This window comes from Pan troglodytes, chromosome 4 (genome assembly GCF_028858775.2).
Source record: "Pan troglodytes isolate AG18354 chromosome 4, NHGRI_mPanTro3-v2.0_pri, whole genome shotgun sequence".
Classification (NCBI taxonomy): domain Eukaryota; kingdom Metazoa; phylum Chordata; class Mammalia; order Primates; family Hominidae; genus Pan; species Pan troglodytes.
In genome coordinates, this window is record NC_072402.2 from 57,232,736 (window position 1) to 57,233,888 (window position 1,153).

Here is a 1,153-nt window from a genome sequence, read left to right on the forward strand (position 1 = left end):
AAGTAGTTAAAATTGTCAGTATGGATACATTGCAATAGTATATTATTCATATAAATTTAAGTTCCATTAAAGTTAAGTTACATGAAAAAAATAGTGCAAACATTATATACACACACACATACACATTGCCACACCCACACATCCTCCCTACCCACTATAAACCTACAGAACAGCACAGGAGAACAAAGCCACAGGCTGCCCACAGAGTGATCCTTTCTTTTCTTTTTTGTCATACTTGATCTGAAACAAATAAAGTTATTTTTCCAAAGAAGTGGTGCGGTGAAAGGGTCCACCTACCTGTTTTAATAGGTTTCTAATTATTTAAGTGTGATAAGGCCAAGAAACGACATCACTGAAAAGATGGCGGTCACACAAGAAACCAGGACCCCCTCAGGAGGCAGAGGGAGGGGGATCTGTGGATGAACGCCTTTTTTGTGGCTTACAGGGAAGGAACTTGCGAGGCAGGGTCAAAAGGCATAGGATGGACTAATTGGAATAATTTCAGCGGGCTCTGGGGCACAGGGGCTGTCCCTGCTCGTCTGATACTGGTCCTGGGGTGATCGGGGTGGGTGGACAGTAGCCAGCAGAGGTAGTCAAAGCGTGGGCCAGTCGCCTGTCTAGGCAGGGAAACTGGCCTCTAGACAGGGCCTCAAAACTGGGTCAAGACAGCATTTAGAAAACAATATTATAACACCTGAAAGAGGTTGCAAAATAAAGGTCATTACTTGAAATTCTCTAACACTATGGGTTGGGGAGGGGCGCACCGAGAGACTACAGCTGTGATACTATTTTATATCTATGTTTTCATCCAAGGTTTCTGGCTCATAACTCCCATAGCCATTGTGACAGTGTTTTGTTGTAATGTTGGAGCACTTTAGATCCCAGAAGCAGGCCTGAGAAAATACAATCTCTCTCTGACCATCTCCTGCCCTCCTTTCACCTGCTCCCTTTTTTTCCCAAGGCAGGCCTTAGGAACTAAAAATATACTCTAATTGTTCCCTACCTTTCTGTCTTGCACTGGCCAAAAAGAAATTCTCTGACCTACCTTGTCTGATTGTAGGTCATAAGACCCCATTTCAGAAGAGGTCCTGCCACATTCCCAGGAGGAAGGAATGCTGCACAGAGAGGCCAAAAAGAATCTGAACAGACAGGC